Raw genomic sequence first — 25,053 nt, forward strand, 5'->3', positions numbered from 1 at the left:
TGTATCCACCTATATGGTTGGCCATCATGCATGGCAAGGGTATAAGGAAAATCATATAAAGAGATTGCACAATAGCCTTTCTAACAATGTCTAAACATCTACCCTCAACTCCACAAATTCTTGGGTCTATATTATGTGATCGAATGCTTAGGTGAGTGAACACCTAAACATTGATTACATAATATCAAACCCCACAACAGCGAATGCTGCTGGGAAATGGAACTGTCGGCCACTAAAAAAAAAGTTTACAGCCAAACTAAGTGGGGGGCTTCACCCCCCCCCACACCCCCTGACATGGGGAGCTGTGCCCCCCACACCCCCCTAACTAAATATACCAACTCTGAGATCACTCTACAGTGAAGAAAATGGCAAAACACAGCGAACGGCCAAGGGAACTCTTTCCCTGCATTAATTTGGCCATTCGCTGTGTTTTGCCTTCAATGTTATATGGTCGATGTTTAGGTGTTTGCTCATCTAAGCATTCAACCACATAATATAGAACCCAAATTACTACCATCAGAAGAGGATGGAACAACAGGAAGAATTAAATCTCCTACAAAAAATAGCCTTCCAAGAGGTCCTACCAGACTAAAGAGAGCCTGGATTTCACTTTTGGTTCATTTTGGTGCCACAAAACACTCAAGACTTCAGTACAATCTCAGACTGAAGTTGACTGAATCAATCTGTAGAGAAGCAGTCATTCCAAATGGTCACAGTACAGTTCATCCTACCTTGTCTTCAGGTAGGAGACTGGTTATGCTATTCAGATATGCAAGACGCTTACATTTAGTGTAGTGATGCCATCAAGGAGATTCATGCACTTTCAAATAGGACCTAGTCAGTGTCTGTATCAGTTTCAAGACCTAACATTTGCACTTACCACTGCCCCTCTGTGTTCACCAAATGCATGACTCTAGTCACAGCATACATGTGACTGCTAGGAATGAGGATCCTTCCCTATTTAGACAATATATATGCTTTCTAACAATCCTTACCTGATGGAGCCCTTTTCTCAGGAGCAGGGTTTTATGGGATGTCCTGGAGCTCAAACTTGCACGGAATAATTGTTGCCAAGGAAAGTGCACTAATGTGTAAAGTCTACCAGCTTCAGATTTTCAGACAGAGACCAGATAAATTTAACATTTTGGCAAATGCCCAACCTACATTTATGGGTATCTGGGACCATATATAACCTATAAGACTTCCTGAGAACAAAGGGTTGGAAATTTGGTGATAAAAAAGTAGCAGAAAAAGCATCTCCCAAATATCCCAAGACTGGAGGGACAACTAAAGGTTTAGGGGAATCCATGCTGTGGAGTTTATATATTTGAGAATCAGACACTTCTTTGCCTTCCCATTTGAAAATGTTCTTTATTTTTAAAATTGCATCACTGAAGGAAATTTCCTCATCTAGGGAGCCTCAATAAAGGGTATCCTCAGACTCTGAGTGACTAGCTGTGGGAGAACTCATATGCGAGGCATAATCAAATCCTTGGCAACCAGACTAAAGACATTTTATCTTCATCTTCTTCTTCAGAAGTGACTGGATTGGTTTAAATAATCATTGGGCATAGTTAAACCAACCCCCCGAGTGCCCTTTTGAGAATAACCAGCAGTAAGGGTAGACAAATGTTTGAATTTTTGAGTATGTTGTTTGGGAGTGTCTAGATGTATGGTCTTCAGGGCCAAAGCCATAGGTCAGTCGCCCATTAATGACCAGCCAACGTTTTCCCACACAGATACCTGATATACACCTCTATTACCTTCAGACAGGATAATAAGTAGTTCTCCCCTTCCAGCAGACTCCTCCAGACAGTATGCTCAGACATTTGGAGCCCAGGGCCTTAGTGCCCTCCAAAGAAGAGAAGCTATAAGGCTCTGGAGAAGCAGACTGATGGCCCAGAAGCTGCATAAGAGCCTCAGTGGAGTTGTCAGTCCCAAATTGCACAAGAGAGCTGGACGTACAGTTGCTCTGTGGCAAACAGAGATAAAGCTCTGTCTTATGTTGCAGGCAAGCTGAGTGCATATAGTGGCTTGGGTACCTGTAGGAGTAGGCACAGAGGGATGGGAGTGAGTATCAGCTGCTGCCTGGTGATCTATCCTGCAAGGGAGGTGGTTCTGCCTCACCACATGGGTGACATCTAGTGGGAGGGCTAGATGTTTACCCTGTGAAGCCTGGGTCTGTCAAGCCTGTGCTACAGTGTGAAATTACACTGTGGGCTGATGACAACCCTCAAAGGACAGCAACAGTGGAGCTCAGAAGACCCATTGCAGGGGAGGGGTACTCTGCCTGGGGAAAGGGTAAGCCACCCCACAGGAGCAACAAGACTGTCCCAACCCCTAAAACATGACACTCACCATAAGCAGCTAAGCTTATTGAGGATCTCTCAGCAGGAAAAAATGGGCTGTGGGTTTCCTACTCATTGAGGAAATCCCCAGCCCAGTGACTGCAGAATGAATAGGCTGATTGGGTGTAGGGGCAACAGCCATCAGGCTCAGACCTCGAGTATGAAAAATAAGAGAGAGGTGAACATACAAGGTCTGTCACTCACATTTCTTATATATTTTTTTTCTTTTTAAGGGCCAGAATGTGGAAATCTGCCACTAGGGAATTGGGTGACAGGGCAGCTCATGCAACGTTCCTCAGATATCTGTTTTGAAGAAATGAATAGAGGGACTTTAGCTTACTCCTGTTTTTGGAGAAAAAGAAAGGCAAATAGGACATGACCAGACATTGTGTTCTTCACCTAGATGAAAGACATATAACTACAGTTAAAGAATGTATAACGGACTGGCAGCCACAGAGTATATAGTTCTGTAAGTAAGCTTACCAAGACATTTGATTACTGCAGCAATAACCTATGCTATACTGGTTACATCCAACATGGGATACAACAGCCAGCCAGCTTCCAAAGCTTAAGGCCACCTCATACCATTGGAAACTTGAGCAGGGCAGGGAGAAAACAATGGTTTTAGTATCAAGCTATTCAGTGCTTCCATGCAAACCAAAGAAAGGAGGTTAGAGCCCTGAAACAATCCAGTGCTAGGTGTATAAAACCATTGTCCTCACCCTGGCAAAGAACATCAAAAAATAAAGGGAATGGTGAGTGGGAGTGGCTACTCTAGCAATGATATATTCAAACATTTACATTTATGGTAAGTTTGCTTATACCAACAGCAATGTGTTCATCATTAGGTCAATATTACAGCAGCCTAAGCTATGTGGGTAGATTACCAAAGCTTATGAAGTTTGGGGGGAGGGGAAGGATGAGGATCCCGGAATCCCTGAAGAATGGTCCTACCAAACCTGCTCTAAACCTGGAAAGATTTAGTTTGTAGTTATAGTATGTACATATGAACAAGTTGCTGTCTCTAGAATACTTCTAGAGTCCTATGAACAGATGAACACATTGCTGTCTCTAGAATACTTCTAGAGTCCTAAGTATGTACAGACAAACAAGTTGCTGTCTCTAGAATACTCCTAGAGAAGTATGTACAGAGGAACAAGTTGCTGTCTCTAGAATATGTCTAGAGTCCTAAGTATGTACAGAGGAACAAGTTGCTGTCTCTAGAATACTTCTACAGTCCTAAGTATGTACAGACAAACAAGTTGCTGTTTCTAGAATACTTCTAGAGTCCTAAGTATGTACAGAGGAACAAGTTGCTGTCTGTAGAATACTTCTAGAGTTCTATGTATGTACAGATGAACACGTTGCTATTTCTAGAATACTTTTAGAGTCCTAAACATGTATAGATGAACAAGTTGCTGTCTCTAGAATACTTTCAGAGTCCTAAGTATGTACAGAGGAACAAGTTGCTGTCTCTAGAATACTTCTATTGTCCTAAGTATGTACAGAGGAACAAGTTTCTGTCCCTAGAATACTTCGAGTCCTAAGTATGTACAGACGAACAAGTTGCTGTCTCTAGAATACTTCTAGAGTCCTAAGCATGTACAGATGAACAAGTTGCTGTTTCTAGAATACTTCTAGAGTCCAAAGTATGTACAGCAAAGTTCCTGTCTCTAGAATACTTCTAGAGTTCTAAGTATGTACACACGAACAAGTTGCTGTCTCTAGAATACTTCTAGTGTCCTAAGTATGTACAAATGAACAAGTTGCTGTCTCTAGAATACTTCTAGAGTCCTAAGTATGTACAGAGGAACAAGTTGTTGTCTCTAGAATACTTCTATTTCAAAAAGCTACTGAAAAAGCCAAAGCCCTCGTAGAAATTGCCTTTACCCTGCCTGGAATTGACATGCTATGGTGGGAATAACAAAGGAAATAGCACAGAGCAACCATGTGGAAATTGCAAGTTTTGACACTGGTTGTCCTTTCTTTTTACCCTCATAAGAAATGAATAACTGATTGGTATTTCTTTTTTTTTTCTCAAAAATTTTGTATTTGTCTGATCAGTATTTCTAAAGGTTTTGGTTCTACCAAGACAACATCTGAGTTATGTGTCGACATGTAGAGTATGCAGAATCCTTTATCTGTCATTCTTAGATTCTGGAAAGAAGACAGAGAGATGGATAGCTTGGTTCATAGTAAACGTGGATACTGCTTTAGACAATAATGACAAATTTGTTCTTAAAGAAACCCTGTCTTTCTGGAAAATGGGATAGGATTGGCCCACCATAAGAGCTTGCAACTCAGACACTCTTCTTGAAGAAGTGAGAGCAATCACAAACACTATTTTCCATCCTAATATCCTCAAATCAGATGGTTCAAATGGAGCAAGTGTTAATTTTTCAAAATCACAATTAAGTTCCCAAGGAGGACCCATCTGCTTTCTAGGTTGACAGATATATATAAATCCTTTCAAAAACAGCTTGACATAAGAGCGTACTGAAAAAGGGGGATCCATGGACAGAGATTCTGAAATGGCCAAAAGTTGAACCTTGACAGAAGAATAAGAAAGACCAGAGGATAATAACTCACACAAACATTGTAGCATCAGAGAAATGTTAGAATTAAAATGGTTTTGTTTTTAATGTGGCACTAAGTAAAAAATATTTTTTTACATTTGCTAATATATATTGATTTCATAGTAGCAGGTTTCTTTGCCTCTTTTGATATCTTCTGCACATCCTCAGAAAACCGTTGCACAAAAGGTATTAAAATTCTATCATTCAGGCACTCATTTGAAGTTCATTCAAGTTGGGGTGTATCAAACAAGCCTTGTCTCGTGTGACTAGGTTCACTCTGTGAGGAAGATTCTGGTAACTGGCTTTGCCATCTCCAAAGAAGGGAGAACCACTGTTGTCTGAGCTCCAATGAGAATGATCCAGAATGTCAGTGGAAAGGGTGGAAAGGCAAGGAAATGAGAATGCATCTGTCTTCTTGGTCTATGTGCAAGGCATCGTGGAACAGAATTTTTGCCAGTTGCTTGTTGTGAACAGAGATAAACAGATTTATTTGAGGTGTTTTTCACAGCTGGATCAAATTCTGGAAAATTCCCAATTCAATTTTTTTTCATGGTCTGTCCTGATCCTGCTCAGCATGTCCACCACAAAGTTTCACTCTGATGGAATGTAAGAATCATGTAGAGTAATTTGTGCTGAATTACTGTATCCCAGGCTAATGTGCCTAATCTGCATACAGGGTACAATCTGGAACCCCTCTGTTTATTTATTTACCACTTCACAGTGGTATTGTCTATAATGACTTTTAGATGTCTAGTGGTAATTGAGAGAGTGCATTTATTACTGCCAACATCTCTTTAATGCTTATGTATTTTGCCCATCTATTTTTTGTTCCAAAGACCCTCCACTTATACTTCCAGTGTCATATCTCCCTCTCCAGCTAGGTCTGAGACATTTACTACAGACTGTAGTGGAGTTGGAAGGGAGAATGGGAAATCTGGATTAAGATTCTCTTCTCCATCAAAGCAATTCCCATTTTATAAATCCTAAAACTGGTATCTGAGAAGTCAGGGGGTATTGATGTTGAGACCATACAGATTTTAGGTACCACTGAATCTTTCTCATGTGGCATTGGCTAAAGGAATTGGGAGTATCATAGATATCATGAATCCTACAAACCTGAGAAATTCCCTTGCTGAAGAGCCCTTTACTATGTGGGAAAATGCAGGAATAGATCTAGATATAGTTCCATTTTTTTCTTGTGGGAGAAAACCACTTTAAATGGATGTATCCAGGAGACACCTGAGGGATGCTCTTCTGTGGGATGGAATTGAATGTTCTCCTGAAAACTCCATCTGCTGAAGCGATCCTTTACCCAAGTGAGAGATTGGTGATACTTTGAAAAATATTCTATAATGATAAGCAAGTTATCTAAAAAAGGAAACAAAGTGAATACTGTGCTGTCTTCAATAGGCTACCACTGAAGCTAGACACTTTGTGATCATCCTTGGAGCAGTTAAATAACCCAAAGGGTAATGCTGAGAAGTGAAAGTGTAATCCACACACATAAAATCTTAAGAAATGTTTGAAGTATGTGATAATAAGCATCCTTTAAATCTAGTTACCAAAAAAACTGAAATGAGAGTAAGAGGTAACATGTTGTGAAGGGACAGCATTTTGAACTTTGTAACATTCACAAACTGGTTGAGAAAGGAAAGATCTAGGACTGGTTTCCTTGAAGCTTAATTTCATCCAAAAAGGTATATTAACAACACGGTAGACTTTCTTAAATTTACATATGAATTCAGTTCTGACACAATAACATATCTAGATGTTAGACTGACTGTGGATAGAATTAACAAATGTTTGAGATCTAATATTCATAGAAAAAACATGTTTTCTAACTCCTATCTCCAATATGATAGTTGGCATCCTCAACATCAAAAAAGAGCAATTGTGAAAGGGCAAATGGTGAGGGTGGCTCGTATGGTTAGTGACCATCAGGAATTTTTGGATGAAATTAATTACATGGTCAGCATCTTTAGAAGTAGAGGCTACCCAGAGGACTTGTGCATGAACATCATGCACGAAATTAAACATAAAAGGGAGATTGGGGTTTATAAATCTATACTAATGAAGGATAAAGATAAGAATTTCATGGATGAGAATATTGATATTCAAACTTGTGAACCTGGTAGCAGTATACATCACCACTTTCAATGATGATATGGATTGGCTTGTATGGATGGTCAAGAAAAATTGGGGCATCCTAAAATTGAATAGAGATGTAGGACTGAAAGTGGGGGGTGTCCCACAATTTGTGTTTAGAAAAGATCAATCTTTGAAAAAAATATTGGAAAAAGGACCTCCTTCTAAGTCAATTGTAAGTGTTAAAACGTTAGGGAATTTTAAATGTGGGAGGTGTTCTATTTGTCAATATATATTACATACAGACACTTACATTAAGATTAATAATTATTGTTTACCCATCACAGGACACTTTGATTGCTATGCTCAAAATGTAGTATATGTGGCTAAGTGTCAGAAGTGCCCAGTATTTTATGTGGGAAAAACATCTAGGTATTTTAGAGAAAGAATCAGAGAGCATATACTTGACATTAGGTATTTCAAGTCTACTAATGCCTTACCTAGGCATATTATTGTCAACAATGAACACAGTTTTAAATTTTGTGTGATTCAACAGATTAAGAATGATGTTCAAGGTAGGACACTAGATGTCCACTTGGACATATGTGAATTAAAATGGCAATTAAGACTGGATGCCCAAAATTATCCTGGTATAAATGACTACGTAAGCATTGCTCCTTTATTAAAGTTGAAACATATTTTAGGAAGAAATTAATGAATTTTAAATGGGTTTTTAAAGTGATGATTAACATGTATTTTTATGGTTTGTGTATTATATTTTTATTTTTTGTTCCTATATTTTTAACATAAATTATTCATTTTGAATTTATAGTAATATATTTTTTAATGGTCTATCCATTAATTGATCAAATGAAGTATCAAGTGAATGAGAATGATATTTAAACTCCAGCTGTTACTTGTACTCTTGTTCTGATGAAGTCTTACGGATGAAACCTAGGTTAACTCGTGTTCTGTTTGTGTTTGTGACATTCAGTTTGAATAAACTGCTGTTAGGCTACAATTTTCTTCCATTCCTTCTTGTTGGTTTTTGTGGTCTGGTTCTTGGTTTTTAACATTTCTCTTTTGTTAAGAACAGCCTGGGCAATGTCTTTCCCCCTCCTAGAGTCACATACTGGTTTGCTGAAATCTTCTTGAGAATACCCAAAACTCATTCCATATGGTTTTGCAAAAATTCTCCTACCCCAGAACTTTGTTTTAATAACTGGTGCAGCTATCATCTTCCCAGGCTGTCAGCATCTAGCAGTCAATTCCAGAGGCCTCAATCCTCTCTTCTAGCACTGCACAGAAGGCTTTTTCATTGATTTGATGCATTTCTTCACAATTGGTGTCCACCAGCAGGTCCTAGAATTAATATTGTGGCACTCACTGACCACCACTCAGCTACAGCTCCTTACTTTTGCCTCAGCTCCTTGGTTCCTGGACCAGCTCAACAAGGAATACAGTTCTATAATGTCCCCTGTTATATGGGAGGAGCTTCCACAGTGAGAAATGAACATGGCAAACAGAGCAATCAAACTCATCATATAGAGAAGTCCAAGGACCCCTTTAGCACATTAACTTCCCGGATTTGTTCAGCCATTTATCTAACCAACTGAACTCACCACCAAATGTTGATAAGCAGACAGGTCAGTACCTTCTGTACCTGAATGTTAAGAGCATACTATCTTAGGTCTGATGACATGACTGCAAAGTTGAACATGAACTTCTGGCCCAATGTGTTCTGTTAAAAAGTACACTTATGAGCAGCATTTTAACATGGTGTTTATTGTGATCAGTTCACAACTAGCACAGAAGTCTAACAATGATTTACTATTTGGATTCAGATTAGAAAAGCCATTCTTTCCAATCGCTCCTCTCCAGGAATCTCCACCATTCTCCATGTGACCATTGAAGTTTCTCATTAGGACTAAAGCGAAAGTAGGTGATATGCAGTCAGACAACACACCTTCAATCTAAAAGAAGGATAAATAAAGACATTCATGAACAGCACACCGTGCTTTCCTTTCCACATTTTGTAGTTGCATTGTAATGACCCCCATTTCTGCTAGCATACATCCAACAGTGAAGTATCTATATAGGGCCTTGGGATTATGCCATCACCTGTGAAGGGCCTCTCCTCAGTAGGAAAAATACTACAGTAAATTGAGAAGCCACGTTCCAGTATCAATGCTGTGTGTAAAGAAAACATCAAGTTTATATTAGTGTTGCACTTTTTAACCTCCCATGTAGGCTTAGACTCCTTCTTAAGCACTGAGATGACATTCCATGTCCCAAGAGCCAGATTCCATTGCAACGTCTAGTCCATCCAAATTTGTTTAACTTCTACTTGCCAATCAGCTTGCATCTCACCTGATCACCATCCTTTATCTTGTAAACTGTTAATCTGCACAACTTTGTTTTTAGGCTAAGGTTGACCAGACTATGCAGGTCACCTAGCAAACAGTAACACACCATTAAAAACTACCACTGACCTACACCTACAACTGACTCAGTGGGTGGGTCACTGGATTCTTGCTTCAGGTGAGGTTTTCTTATTCTTTCAATGAACTAACACAGGAGGTAAAATGTTGACTCATTCTTTATCTGACCCTTCTTCTTAGCATGCCCTGACAAGGGTGACCCTAGCAAGATTGCAAAGCTCCAGAAAGCAGAACTATGAGGATCATGTAAGACCCTCCATCACAAGAAAGTCATAAGTCTTAGCAACTCTTACTGTCTCAAAAACATGCATGGTGAACAAGGATGAAACTATTACAATTGGTCAGCTACACTGCACCTATTTTTATTTGTGATCAAATGCAAGTTGAGATACAAATATGATATAACAATATTTAATTTAACTTTTTCACAATTACAGAGCTATAACATAATGCTGAAGCAAATGCACCAATTTTAAGATAGCTTATTGCTGTGTCCATGTACAAAGATAGTCTGCAGCCTCTTCATTCTTCATTCATAAAATGAGAAAAAGCTTCAATAAGTGACCAACAAATGCTAATGTAAGAGGTACATCTGTACTACTTTTCTTCCACACAAAATAAGTATACATGTAAGAGAGCTCTGCAGTAACTTATAAATTCTGACAGGAAAAATTATAAAATTATTATATTTTTTATATTCTAAGCTTTTAAGTGCTTCTACTATATTCTAAAGTTTGGAGTTTTTTGGAAAAAAAATCCTGGCAAATTATTTAAGGGAATACATTCTTATATACTGCCAGATGAGCAACTCAAAGAACAATCATACAGATCATTCTATAAGAAAAACTCTTCAAGACTTATCTATTGAAATAGATGGCTTCCAGGAAAATCTTCTTGAAGTTAAGAAAAATAGTCTTAAGCAAACTAATATTCTTAAAAACTTGTTTCAACAAATACAATCACAAGTTTTGAATCTTGAATATGTAAAACGAATTTTGGTACCAAAAAACCAATAAACTAAGTAAAGTACCAAACTGCCAGAGCCACGGATGTCAGGAGCAAAGTTTTTAATGTACAAATAAAGACAGAAGTCCTACAAAAAGGGTGCACTTACACAGTCCATTTTAGATTTAAAATTGTTTTTTAGAAAGGTTAATTTAAATTTATTATTAACAACTGAAGTGGAAAATATGGACAAACAACTGAAAAGAAAAGCTACATTTAATCCACCATTACATCCACAATTGAGTAACTTAGAAAAAACCATGGAAAAGGAATTAAGAAACAGATACAACAAGTTTGGGTTTCAACCTAATTTAACCAACAAAGAAATGAATATTTTACAGAACTTGAGGGATAACCACAAGATTAGAATAATGAAACCCGACAAAGGGGGAGGAGTAGTCATCATGGATAACATAATATATGAAGGGAAGATGAACGAAATTTTATTTAATGAGGAAGGGTACACAAATGTCTCTATTAATGAAATAAATATTGCTTACAATAAAATAAACATCTGTTTAACAGATATGTTTTTTGAAGGTTTGTTTGATAAAAAACATTTGATTTCTTAAAACTGATAAACCTAGGATTCCTTCTATCTTTGGAATTCCCAAGATTCACAAAAAATGAGATAGATCCACCTTTGAGGCCGATTGTTTCAGCTTGTGGTTCAAAAACACATAGTTTGGCTAAATTTGTGGACAATAAAATGAAAAATTCTTGGGTTAAGAAGAAATCTGTTTTAAAGGATTCTTGGGACCTACTTGAAATTATTAATAACGAGGTTTTATGTGATGATGTATTGTTTGTGACCATTGATATTGTGGATTTATTTTCCTGCATTCCCCACACAGAAGGAATGGAAATGTTTGAGGAGGCTGTATTTGAGGAAGATAATATAGGACAAAATGATAAAATTTTGTGAGTATCATTAATGGATTTGGTTCTCAAACATAACTTTTTGAACTTTAGTGGAGAATTTTATAAGCAAACTAAGGGTGTTGCTATAGGCTGCTTGTACCCCACTTATGCCAACCTAGTTTTGGCTAAGTGGGAAGAGGCCTTTGTCCTTGGGTCCAGATTTTCTTCTTGTTGAAAACTTTATCGAAGATTTTTGGATGACATAGTTATTCTATGGTCTGGGAGTATAGAGCAGTTAGAAGAATTTAAAGCTTACTTGGGAGAAACAACACAATTTTTAAAATTCACTTTTCATGTTTCAACAGACAAACTACAATTTTTGGATGTGGAAATTTACAAAAGAAATGATAGACTTGAATCTAAAATATACAGGAAATCTACTTTTTGTAATTCATTTCTACATTTCAAAAGTGCGCATACCTATCATTGCAAAAAGAACATTGTAAAAGGACAGTATGTCCGAGGTAGCCGTATGACTACCTTAGACTCTGATTTCAAGGAAGAGTGTAACTTATTAAACAAAATGTTTTTAGAAAGAGGTTACCCCCAGGACTTCATTAATAAAATATATGAAGAAATTATGATGGGGAGAGGAAGTAAATTTAAACCTATTCTAGGTAAGAGAAATAAAAATATATGTGGTTTAAAAGCAATAGATACTAATAAACCTACTTCCAAAGACATAGATTATGGGCATGCTTTAATACTTGAATACAATGCTTTTAATAAAATTGTTACTAAACAAGTTATTGAAAGAGAATGGAATAAGTTCATCAGTTTAACGGATTTGGACCAGGAAAAACTAAATAATAATGTTAAAATAATATACAAAAATTCTCAATCTTTTAAAAACATGTTGGAATACAAATGTTCCACGACATTCAATAGAATTAGGAAAGGCACTTATAAATGTGGACACTGTAGCCATTGTGGTAATTTAATAGACAAGGAAAAATTCTTTTTGGAATGCAGGCAAAAATGGATAAATAGTACAGACTTTTATAATTGTGAAACTAAAGGTGTGGTTTATTTAGGAATATGTTTAGAATGCGATGCTTTTTACGTAGGTAAAACTGAAAGAGTTTTAAAGAGAAGGATATATGAACATAAATATGAGATTTCTATAAAAAAAGAAACTAATGCATTGTATAAACACACCCTAGTTTGTCATAATGCTAAATTTCAGTTCATGGTATTAGAACAGGTTAAGAAGGATGTAAGGGGTGGACCATGGGAAGAAAGATTAGAGTTTAGGGAGTTATGGTGGCAAATCTCCCTTGATGCAACTAATCCCCCTGGTCTAAATGATTTTATTTCCATTATGCCACTTTTAAAGTTAAGAGCAGGAAAAATATGAAACATTTCTTGTGTTTTAGTGTATTTATTGTTTTAACCAGTAGATGGCAGGCTAACACTATATAAATGACATACAAATGATTTATAATACTAAAACTGATTTTTATAGTTTTAAACAACTGTTTTTAACAAAAACTTTTTAAATTCTCACATATTTTATTAAAGTACTGTTTGTCGATCAGGTCTTCATATTAATATTTAATAAAATACCAATGAATTATAGGAGAAATGATTTTTAATACATGGGCAAGAGGCAATAGCAATTATGCAATCATATAATTAACTTTTAAAATAAATTGTATTAATTGGGTAATTGTCTTTCAGGCAATGTATATAAGGGCTGGTTTATTTTTTGGAGTGTATCTGAAGAAGTCAGTTTGTATAAGACGAAAACGCATTTTTTGTAATCAAGCGTTTATGTGTTGGGATTTATTTCTGTCTTTATTTGTACATTAAAAACTTTGCTCCTGACATCCGTGGCTCTGGCAGTTTGGTACTTTACTTAGTTTAGAATCTTGAATATGTACTATCTGACATTGACAACAGACTCAAAGAAAATGAATATCAAACAGAAGCATTAAAAATACAATTCCTGGTTATTGGAAAAACTGGATGACCTAGAAAACTGAGAGAGAAGGAGCAACTTAAGAATTTGTGGTCTATCAGAAAAGTCAGGGGGAGATGACATGGTCTTTTTTTTTCACAGCTTGGATTCCAAAGGTACTTAATCTGCAAGAAAGTTTTTCTTATGTTATAGAAAAAGCACATAGATTGAGTGGGAAAACACCTCCTACTGGTCCTTCAGCCAGACCCAGATCTATTATAGTCAAAAGTTTACTCTGTTTCAACAAAGGATTAGTATTAAGATCTGCTTGGTCAAAAGCTTCATAAAATTTGACCAATCAGCTATTAGATTTGACAGTGACTATTCATCCAAGACTACAGAAATTAGGAAGAAGACTTGGGCATTACATAAGCTTCTTAAGCAAAACAGTATCAAAGCTCATCTAGTATTGCCTGCAAAAATAAAACTTCAACTATCTTCTGGCACTAGAAATTTCTCCACTATTGAAACAGTCTCTTTCATTAAAAATAATAACATCATTTGTCTTCAGAAGACATGGACTGGATATCTTCTACCCCTAAAAGATCATCAGAAAAAGATGGTTGGTCTAATGTTAAATAAAAGAAACAAAAAAACAGACTTTTCCAAAGATGCATCTAACAAAATATAATATGGACTTATTAATGTAATATGTTTTACATTATTACTAAAAATTATATCAATTGCATTATAATTCCTCTTTTGCCACATACGAGGTGAAGTTTTATTTGTTGTCCACTTTCCTTGACTATCCTTCATATAATGTTATTAGAATTTTTTTATTTCATTTATACCTTGGGATACTCCTTTTCTCCTTCTTTCTTACTATTATATTCTTGTTACTCTTTCTTCTTTCTATACAAGTTTGTTGTTTCCTTCTTCCTATCCACTCTCTATTTAATTATATTTGTATATATTTACATTTATTTTGCTTATTACACGGGGTATTTTTAAACAGATTTAATCTGTAGATATAAATGATTCTTTTAGCTTTAGTTTCTTTGTTACTATTTTTCTAATATTTAATACCTCTTTTAATATGATTCATGTAAAATGGGAAGTAGGAGGGCGTTGTACTAGATTCTGTTGTTAGCTCCTTCCTGCTTCTTGTTTATGTATGACAGTTAATGGAAGGTATGTGGTTTGGACCTTACTTAATATTTTCTTTGTCTCTCCATTTTTTCGTTTGTAACAATCTGTCATAATTGGGTGGGTCTTACTGGGTTTTATTCTTAGGTACTGTGATTTGTGCCATTGAAGGGAAGGATCATTCCAACTTACACTGTAAAGCCTAATTTGGTGATGTTCTTGAGAGATTTTGGTAAAGGACTGCTAAGATCTAAGTAATTTATCATCTTGGTGCTTGTGAAGTTTATAGATGAGCGATGGTAGAAATATGTTATTTTTTGTCTGCTTTCTTTTGATAGCTTGTCTGGTTCTAAGCTGATTTGACCGTATCTGTTGTGTTGCTGGTGTTTGATTTCATGCAGCATCAGTTTTCACTTAATATTACAAATTAGCACTTTTTCCTGTTACTTGCACTTTGGCAGTTTATTTATACAAAGCTGTTGAAGCTTTCCATGTTCAGTTCATGAGCAGTTCTTCCTGCTTAATATTATTGCTTTAGGAAGAGCTTCAATGTACGAATGTCTCAGTGAGGGTGTGGTTTCTCATGTGGTGTTCTGTTGTCAGCTTTGTGAAGACTGATGCGTTGTTTTTGTCTATACATTCTTACATTTGGATACATTTTAAAGTCAGTCAATTGGTTTGTAGCTAAATGGTATGGATGGTTGTGTTGTTGGTCTATGTTTTCTTTTTTCTTTTCATGTTTTGGTTGATCCTAGGGGTTCAAATGTGTTTTCAGAAATCTATGAGTCTATAGTAAATGGAATTTTGGAAAATGGATCTAGTCGAGTAGTGAAGCTTTCTGAATAGTGAGATGGCAGTTTTTGTTCCTGCTTCATTAAAAGTATGTAAAATGTTGTTATTTTCTATCACTTTTTCCTCTTCATTCATTTCTTGTTTTCAAAGTTGACATAGGTAGATGTAGTTGTTATACTTGTTTTTGTACAGTAAAAACTAAGTTGGACTGGAGGGAGAAGATGAGAAAACAGAGAGGCGGAGTTATATATATGATGATTGCTACTCTGTGAAAGCAATGAGAAATGCATATTTATGAAGGTAATAAGTACATATGCTGGTTGTTTTTTAGATGTTGATGGCATAGTCATTGAAATAATTCTTTTTTTCATTGTGATCTTTATATGAGACCAGATAACTAGATCATTAAGCATTTAGTGCTGTATGCTCATGTGTGGGAATTAGACATTTAGAATACTGACAGTAGTAATTACTTAGCTTATAATGAAAATGGTACCTTTGATATTTGAAAATAAAAGTGTTTTAGATTGCCTTTTGGTAGTTTAAATCTATGTTTTTTTATTTTATTATAATCTTATAAATTAATATCTTGTCTGAGTCTCACTTACTAGGGTAAAGTTGCGCAATTAATTCTCTTTTGAAGTTTGAACAAACTGTAGAAATAATACATATGTATTTGTAAAATTAAGTCTACTGATAAGGAATACTGCTGACAAACATGTTTTATTTTCTCTATCTGGGAATGTTTTACTGTAGCAGTGTCAAAGATGGGAAAATTTGTATCCTTATGTAAATCTGACATAGCAATACGTCTCAAAATTTGGCAAACAATAATCGCACTATGTTTCACATTGTTCTGAACAGCCATAGTTTCCTCTATGGTCATTCTCAAGTTATATTTCAGTTGTGGTTTATCCACACTTTAACTCTAAAAAATCTCTACCATTTTATTTTTCAACATTTAGCATGTTAATAAGAGTCTATCCTGGTAATACATTAGAATTGAACACTGTGAGTTGTTTTTATGTATTATTACCAGTAATATCAAAAGATGCATTGTGAGTCACTTGAGATGTTCAAAACATACTTTAAAGACACAAGTCATATAGATTATTATAGTATACTATTTTCATTGATATGTACTGTAAATTTATTTTGCTTGAATATAAACACTGATCATTACTTCTATGCTGCTTAACCTCTAAGCATTATCCTTATGAAAATAGGTCATTTCTATAGAGAATCTTGAGAAAGTTATATTGAGATCTTGTATACATTCAATGAACTTTTCTCCATGTATTAACATGTGACATTTAAATGAAGATCAAAAGAATTGCTTATATTAATATTAGGAAAATAGTTATTGGAAAATTGAAAACATATGGATTATCGTCAATTTTGAATACTTTTGACTTAATATATTCTTGTGAACTAGTCTCAAGACAATTGCAATATTAGATCAATAACTTAAAGTGGTTTGATACTTCTGTTTATATTAGTTGTCAATTGATTATACAACATATATAACACTCTTAGAACTTATCTAATGTTTTTTTATTCTCACTTTTTGCAGTTCTAAATGAAAAATCTTGGAATTTATTATTCTAAAAGTCAAAATCTGTCACACATCCTTATATCTCTACACCTGACTTTACATAACAAAATGTTCTAACTCTTTATTGTATTTGTTTTATTATACTACTAATGTTATTATATTTTTTTATTTGTTTATAGTTCTGTTAGAATTGTGTAGGGGGAGAGGAGATGATGACATTTTAAATAATGATTTATATTATTTTTAGACAGAAATACTATATTAATTTATAAATTCTGAAATATAACCAACTGCTTTCAGTTGAAGCTTGGAGGAGAGTGAAGACAGGAGTGTTAATATATTGAATATTACCTATGTACATATTATTATTTTTTCAGTCATTACATTATATGCAAGTTATTTTTTCCAATGTAATTCTCATTATATTAACCTTTTACTGCAAAACTCTTACGGTATGTTATAGAAAATGTATTTTCTATCTTTTGGGTGCTGGGACAGAGTTAGTCTTCAGATTTGGTTTTCTCAGACGAAGACTAGGAATTACAATTATTCCATGTATACGTTCTTATGGAAGAAAAATGTTTTATTGTTGTTATTATTTTTTTTTCTTTTGCCTGAGACCCCTTTTTACTTATACATATTAAAATACAAGATTATACATAACTTTATCAAATTATCTTTTTCTATAATATGAAATTAAACTTATTACATGTTAATGGCCTAAATAGTACTAAAAAGGGCAAATTTACTAAAATATTTAGAACTAAACAAACCACATGTTGTATTTCTTTAAGAGATGCATGTTTCCTATGAAACTGATAATCAGTTTTGGAATTTTAATAAGAATATGGCCTTAGTTCAATCTTCCTTTAAATCTAAAAAAGGAGTAGCTATATTACAGAAAAAGAGACTCAAATGCAAATGCCTCAAATTTTATTTAAACTGTGAAGAAAAAGAGGGCTTATTCACTTTGATTATTATAAAATATTGTGATAGGATATGGACTTTGGTAAATTTATATTGGTTCCCTGGAATGGGAGTCAAATTAGCCAAATAAATTTTGATTTTATAATAAATAATTAAAAGGGAAATTTAATACTAAGAGGTGATTTTAACTGTCTTTTAGATGATTCTGAATCCAATTTGGGGAGAAAATTTAAATTACTCCCTATTGTTAAATCTTTTAAAGCATCGAAAGATTCTTTTAATATTAGAGAGTAAAAAGAAAAAAATTATGACTTAACACAGGGAGAAAGAAAAGTATTGCTTGAGCTAGGCAATGATACATCCAGGCATGTAATGAAGGCAGACAAGGGAGGAGGTATACTTGTGACTGATACCACTAGCTACAACCAAAAGATAGAGAAAATGCTGGAGGATAACAGATTTTATGAGTTATTTACCATGGATGACATAAAAAGAGCATATAATTAATGGGACACTAATCTCACCACGTTATGGGAAGAAAAACTTATCACTGAAAATCTTTATAATTATTTATGGAGCCCATGCCCACATTTACCTTACTTTTTTGGAATACCAAAACCACACAAGAACAGAGAAGACCCACCTTATATACTGGTGGTAGCAAGTGTAGGTTCCCTTACTGAAGCCACAGCCATTTACCTTGATCACTTGCTGAAACCTCTAGCAGAAAAAAATAAGTCATACATACGAGATTCAATGGACTTTTTGAGGAAAATAAAAAACATTACAGTGGAAGCTGACAGTATTTTATTAACTACTGATGTGGAATCCTTGTACACAGTGCTCCCTCACAATTACTGTATAACAGCAGCTATGGAGTCTTTTAAGAAACATAATCAGGGTACAAAGGCACAACTGCAAAAGTTAAACAAGCTCATTAATCTTGTACTGGACTTCAATTTCTTTATTTTCAATGGCAAACACTACAAACAAAAAACTGGTATAGCAATGGGGGCTGCCATGGCTCCCAGCATAGCGAACATAGCCCTGGGCAAATGGGAGGAGGACTTTGTGTTAAACAACACAGATTACATGCAGCATATCACATGCTATTTACATTTTATTGATGACATATTTATTGTGTGGGAAGGTGACACCTTGCAGCTTGGAGATTTTATCACTTACCTCAATCAAACAACCCTCTTCCTGAAGTTTACCTCTTCTCATAGCTGTACTTTAACCACTTTCTTAGATATGCAGACTTCCAAGGACACCAACAATAACAGAATCACCACTGATCTATTCAGAAAACCAACGAGGGTTAACTTACTCCACAGTAAATGTTGTACAATTATATATTTTCTATTATTATTTTTTGTTTTGTTTTGTTTTGACTTAAGATGAGTTTAAGTTCGCTACTTCTACTACTATTGTCTGATCTGATTAATATACAGTGATTAACTAGAAATACATGGACTGAAAATCTTCCACACAGAGACGTTTCTTGCACTGTTTTGTTTTTAGACCCACTACACTTTAGCGGGTTGTTTTGAGACTTCGGGGATACCATGGAGATTACTTGTTTTATGTTGGTACTTTGGTTTCTGAGACCAAGGTTTTTGTTCCGTTAAAGGATCCTTGAATTGGTGTGGAATTCCAGCATTTTAAGACATGGATAATGACAGAATAAAAGATTTACTAACTGTACCTATCTGGAATGATACAGAAGGAGATCAGATACAAATGGATACAGAAAATGGACAGGGAAGAATGGGCCCGGAAAATATGAATTCAGAGACTTTTTCTAAACTAGAAAAGCAACTGAAATGCATGCAGGGTCTCTACTGGTAACACATTTATTTACAACAAAGCATAGATAAGAAGAGACTATCCCAGGGACTTAGATTGAACAAAAGACCAATGTGGAAAAGTATAGATGCTTCACTTTCTAAGGACTGGGAAGATATTTTAGAGGATGCCAGCTACAAACCTATCTGTCTGCTAGTAAGGAACAACCTTAGTGTGCAGGAAGATACAAATGCTGACATCACATCTTTAAAAACAACATTGGAAAATGAGAACCACAATGACCTAGATGCTAAATTTGAGCTGCTTAAAGAAAGAGTGAAAGGATATGGGCAGTCCATTAAAGAAAGAAAGATTAATAAAATGAAATGAGATCAACTGGACAAAGATGATCCAGGGAGACTTACTAGGAGGTACAATAATAATAACAACAACAATAGGAGAACCAACAACAGACAAGATTTTAGTTATTACAGGGGATATAAGGGAAAGTATAACCGTGCCAGCAGACCTCAAAGGGATTTTCCCAGGGGAGATCCTCGCACAAAACCAGACAGGGGCACAATACAGGACCACCAGGAGACTGCCCCCCAACATCTCATTCCCCACAATCCCAATCCTCTCTGGCTATCAACACTCTGCAGAAGCCTTTGACATCACAGAAGGATCAGGACAGAAACATAAGCCACAGCGGCAACCAGAACCGACAGAGTTCTACAGGATGAATTACAGGACTACCAGGACAACTGGGACTACAGACAATTCAGCTACCAGGAGCAGCAGCACCTTCACAGAGACCAGTTTCTTCAGGAAGACCAATATTGACAGCACAGACATCAACCACCACATCAATACCAAAGCCAGCACCAGTACCAGAACAAGAACACCGACCACCACCAGAGCCCCAGAGCTTGTCCCTCTTACCAGGTCTCTCCATATCACAGCCACAGCGAGGAATACTACTATAACCCACCGAGATTCCAGAAAGCAGAGGAGGAATTCCAGAGGTCTCATACTCTATCCACAAACTCCCAGGGAGACAGGAGAACCAAACAGTGGACAGGGGTGAGGGAAATACAATACCTGGGCAATCCTGACTGGAACCCTGACTACAACCCATGTCCCAGGCTCAGATGGAGGAACCAGCCACAATAAAAGGTACAATAACAACAATAACAGGTGCTCCACTTATCTGGAACCACTCTGTTAAAGCACTGACTGAAGAGGAAAAAAGTGTGTTGTCCACAGGACTTACTTTTGTACCAAGCTGCAGGAGTGAGGTTGCTCAGGTAGTGATAGACCTTAAAATGTTTGTGAGGAAGCTCAACTTAAGGGTACAGTTTCATGGCAAAAGTAATGACATTGAAAATAAGCCTATTGATGAATCTATAAAAAGGCCTAGCAGCTACTGTCCACCACTACATCAAACACTACCTGTTTTCGAAGTGAAATGTGATATGGATATCAGGAAACTGCTTAAAAAAACTCCTAAGAAAAAACTTTATAATTTAACACAGGGGGAAAGAAAAGCATTGCTTGAGCTATGCAATGATAAATCCAGGCGTATAATGAAGGCAGACAATGGAGGAGGTATACTTGTGACTGATACCACTAGCTACAACCAAAAGATAGAGAACATGCTGGAGGATAACAGATTTTATGAGTTATTTACCATGGATGACATAAAAAGAGCAAATAATTAATGGGACACTAATCTCACCACATTATGGGAAGAAAAACTTATCACTGAAAATCTTAATAATTATTTATAGAGTCCATGCACACATTTACCTTAATTTTTTGGAATACCAAAGCCACGAAAGAACAGAGAAGAACCACCTTATAGACCGGTGGTAGCAAGTGTAGGTTCCCTTACTGAAGCCACAGCCATTTACCTTGATCACTTGCTGAAACCTCTAGCAGAAAAGAATAAGTCATAAATACGAGATTCAATGGATTTTTTGAGGAAAATAAAAAACAATACAGTGGAAGCTGACAGTATTTTATTAACTATTGATGTGGAATCCTTGTACACAGTGCTTCCTCACAATTACTGTATAACAGCAGCTATGGAGTCTTTTAAGAAACATAATTAGGGTACACAGGCACAACTGCAAATGTTAAGCAAGCTCATTAATCTTGTACTGGACTTCAATTTCTTTACTTTCAATGGCAAATACTACAAACAAAAAACTGGTATAGCAATGGGGGCTGCCATGGCTCCCAGCATAGCTAGCATAGCCCTGGGCAAATGGGAGGAGGACTTTGTGTTAAACAACACAGACTACATGCAGCATATCACATGCTATTTATGTTTTATTGATGACATCTTTATTGTGTGGGAAGGTGACACCTTGCAGCTTGGAGTTTTTATCACTTACCGCAATCAAACAACCCCCTTCCAGAAGCTTACCTCTTCTCATAGCTGTACTTCAACCACTTTTTTAGATATGCAGATTTCCAAGGACATCAACAATAACAGAATCACCACTGATCTATTCAGAAAACTAATGAGGGTTAACTTATTACTCCACAGTAAAAGTCTACATCCTACAAAAACCAAGTATAATGTAGTGAAATCCCAAGGCTATAGATTAGCTTGAATTACCAGAGATGGAACCATTTTTGAGAAACCTTAACAACTTAGAGAATGATTTTCTAGTGAGAGGCTATGAAAGTCAGATGTTCAAAAACATCCTGGAACCCATTATAGAACTGAAAAGGACTGAAGCACCTTCACTCAACCTCCCCAGTAGAAAAATGTTAAATAATTCCACAGAGAATAACAAATGCAAAAATAGCTGCATCTTGACATACACTTTGGATTATCACAGTATCAAAAATATTATTGAAGAAAACTGGGACATTGTCACAGGGAACCCTTTTCGGATTAACATCTTAGGTGAAGCCCCATCATTTGTTTATAGGAAGGCCAGGAACATTAGAAGTTTTGCTGAATTTAAACCTAGGCTATATGAGAAAAGCACTAAAAGATGTGAAACTAATTGTACATTTTGTATATTTATACAGCAAGCTGATAGTTTTTATTGCCCGTATTTAAAGAAAATCATTAAAACCAGTGCAGGGGTGACTGTAACACTACAAAAGTAATTTACAGGGCACAGTGCAATGAATGTGATGCATTCTATGTGGGTAAGACTGTAAATAAACTCAAGCGTAGGATTTCATGTCATCTGTCAGAAATCTGCTCTGGATGTAAAAATAATGAACTAGCCAAACACCTTTCTCTTCATAAAAGACACACAGGTTTTAAGTTCCAGATCCTGGATTGCATAGACATGGGTGATCTTGAAGGAGACATCCCGAATATTCTGGAGAAAGAACTCATGTGGCAATTAAAGCTGAACTCTTTTAGAAAGCCTGGACTAAACTACTACTGTTCAATTAAAAGTGCACTGGAACTTAGAAAATTGTCACATTGTTTACATGACTAATTGTATTTTATTTTATTCTACCAGTTGGTTTTAAATACCATTTTAAATCAGTTGCAATTTAAGGGTATATTTTGTTTCCATCACCATACATACATTGTTTCTTATTTTTATTTTTTTCTGGTACTTTTTTCCACTTTATTCAAAATGATGTGTAATAACAATACTAATTATACAATTATATATATTTTTATATATTGTTTTTGGGGTTCTTGTACACAGACCTGAAGAAGTCTAGAATGACAAAAGCGATCTTTATTAACAATAGGCTATGAAAATAGACATTGATTTTTATATGCAAAATGTATATGTATATATTTATATATATTTTTTAATTGCCAAATGAACTAAGGTTGATATATTTCCAGCCATGTAGTATATTGTCTTGGATAAAATCACAGACTTAATAATCTACTTAATAATCTGGTTAATTAAGAGGTACCACATCATTATAAATTTTATTTAAAGTACATAAGGGATATATATTATTATGACAGCTACTAAGTAGGGCAGGACCAGCTCGAATGTCACACTGATGGGGGAAGGGATGTGAATTTAACATGTGTATCAATAACACTTTGTTTTACAGCACAATAAACCACTCCCATGCCTGATAAAAAGTATATATATATATATATATATATATATATATATATATATATATATATTTAGAAAGCTTGTGAGGAAATTATTACTCTATTTTCGTTTTACTTGGATCGCTTGTCTGTGTACTTAATAAAGGATTTTTGACTGGAAACAGACTGCCTGCTTTGCTTGGATTACTTTTGAATACTTAGTAATGCTGTACAATTATATATTTTCTATTATTATTCTTTGTTTTGTTTTGACTTAAGATGAGTTTAAGTTTGCTACTTCTACTACTATTGTCTGATCTGATTAATATACAGTGATTAATTAGAAATATATTGGCTGAAAATCTTCCACACAAAGAAGTTTCTTACACTGTTTTATTCTTTTAATATTAAAAAACAAGTAATCTCCGTGGTATCCCCGAAGTCTCAAAACAACCCACTAAATTGTAGTGGGTCTAAAAACAAAACAGTGTAAAAAACTTCTCTGTGTGGAAGATTTTCAGTCCATATATTTCTAGTTAATCACTGTATATTAATCAGATCAGACAATAGTAGTAGAAGTAGCGAACGTAAACTCGTCAAGTCAAAAGGTAATAATAGAAAATATATAATTCTACAGCATTACTAAGTATTCAAAAGTAATCCAAGCAAGGCAGGCAGTCTGTTGCCAATCATTAGCGGACCGGAGTTCCGCTGTGGCGACCCCTAACCGGGAAAAGCTGAAAGACAAACAACATCAATGGCTAATCATTATTTACAAACATCCAGAATTTGATCACCTAATCTAATTTTGGAACATTTTCTCTAAAAGTATTCTATGCTTTTTTTTCTGAACAAAACAAACAACTTCTCTCCTCTATTAAAAATACTTCTTGGACCATTTACCAGAGTATATTTACTTGGAAATTTCTGGTTAGTATTTTTTTTAACTCCTGTAAGGGTTGCCAAATGAGAAAAGAAAGTTCTATTGAATGTTGGAAATGTAATAAACACATTAAGGCTAATTGGTCACATATTTTTATGAATGCTTTATGGTTCACAATTTTTGGGTAAAAGTCCAAGATTTTTTTAAAGCTTTATGGAATGACGCCTTCATTTTAACAAAATAAATAGTTCTGTTTAATATACTGGAAATGGAAAACTCAAAAAAATACTTTTCTTATCTAACCTGGATAATACTTGCCATGATCGGAAAAATATAACCATGCACTGGAAAATTTCTTCAGAATCAAAATTTGAAGACTTTCTTATCCATTTAAAGGACACAGCAATTAAAACTGTAGTAAAAGAGAGAATAATTTATCCTAAGAATAATCCTGGGTTGAAGGTTTTGGCCCTTACTGAATCATTTTCTTCATCTATTTAATCATTTTAGATTGTTATTAAGATTTTTTTATATTTGTCTTGATTTACTTATTAATACTTTGTTCTCATGTTTACTGTAGATATTGTAAATAGTTATAATTTGTCTTTTTTTAAAACATGATTTATTTTATTCATATA

General features: G+C 35.2%; 1 protein-coding gene across 1 annotated transcript in view; it reads right to left on the reverse strand.

Annotated features, from left to right (window-relative positions):
* The window catches only part of LOC122815897 (sortilin-like), a 1,006,054-nt gene that overhangs the window by 88,231 nt on the left and 892,770 nt on the right, over positions 1-25,053 (reverse strand). The window lies entirely within an intron of this gene.

Source organism: Protopterus annectens, chromosome 11.part0 (genome assembly GCF_019279795.1).
Source record: "Protopterus annectens isolate FY-2018-M chromosome 11.part0, PAN1.0, whole genome shotgun sequence".
In the NCBI taxonomy this organism is placed as follows: Eukaryota; Metazoa; Chordata; order Ceratodontiformes; family Protopteridae; genus Protopterus; species Protopterus annectens.